This window comes from Echinops telfairi, unplaced genomic scaffold (assembly GCF_000313985.2).
Source record: "Echinops telfairi isolate 266 unplaced genomic scaffold, ASM31398v2 ScPeMD7_27;HRSCAF=92, whole genome shotgun sequence".
NCBI lineage: Eukaryota > Metazoa > Chordata > Mammalia > Afrosoricida > Tenrecidae > Echinops > Echinops telfairi.
Window position 1 is genome coordinate 1,960,735 of NW_022103924.1, and position 1,085 is coordinate 1,961,819.

The 1,085-nt window shown below is 44.1% G+C and overlaps 1 protein-coding gene across 1 annotated transcript in view; it reads right to left on the reverse strand.

The window, feature by feature from the left end:
• Window positions 1–1,085, reverse strand: part of ERCC6L2 (ERCC excision repair 6 like 2) — a 158,937-nt gene that overhangs the window by 18,233 nt on the left and 139,619 nt on the right. The gene's annotated exons all lie outside the window — the stretch shown is intronic.

Sequence of the window (1,085 nt, forward strand, 5' to 3'; positions counted from 1 at the left end):
ATGATGACTCCACATGCATCAGAGTAGAACTGTGCTCCACAGTGTTTTCAAGGGTTGATTTTGCAGAAGTAAATTGCCAGGCCTTTCTTCTGAGGCCCCTCTGGGTGGATCTGAACCTCCAACCTTTCAGTTAGTAGCCAAGTGTGTTAGTTTCTTGCATCACCTGGGGATACTGATTTCCCTGAGAAGATACAGTGAATAAGGTACAAAGTCCCCGTGTCATTCTAAAAAAGATAAATATGGCATACAATCTGGCAACAACAACAACAAGATTATATTTGGAATCAAAAGTGAGAATGGAAAATCTCTACGTGCCAGAAACAAAGAAATAACTCAAAGTAAGTGGGAGCTGAAGGGCAGCAGCCTCGGGACAGGGTCTTCAGTTACACTCTGCGAGGCCTGGTGTGTGTGGAGAGGAGATGGAGAGTCTCTTCCCTATTCCAGAGACCACTTGTGATGCCAACAGGAGCACAGACACTCCCTGGGGAGGGCTGACACTCACGTTATAGAGAACACGTGAAAGCCAACACCACGCGTGGACAGGCAGATGCACACAGGGCTTATAGACGATAACGCAATATGAAAGAGACTTTCAACCATTAGGCACATTCCAAACGATAAAGGAGGTAATAGAATCCACCAGCAAGAACTGGGCAGTATAGAGGCATATTTGAAAAGAACCAAATACAAACTCAAAGAAAAATGCAATTCTGCAATAAAAAACGGGGGTGGGGGGTGACGGGAGACACCTAAAAATCTGGGCTAAGCAGCAAAGCATGTTTACAGTGCTGGTTGATAAATTGGAAGAATCATTCAGAATGTAACACACAGCAAGGGAGAGAGAAGACAAAGAAAAGGAAATAAAGAGAATGGTGTCCGGAAAGAGAGAAGGTTTTCCTGGCGAGAGACGCTGAGACAGAGAACAGTGGCGAGCTGGAGAAAGCATGAACCTGCCAGCTGACAGTGTGAAGAATATCCCTACCTTGTGAAATCCCGATAAGGACACGATCTTAAGAATATCAGATAGAAAAGACAAGTATCCTACAAAGGAATGACAAACAACAATAGCAGGTTTCTTTTTAAAA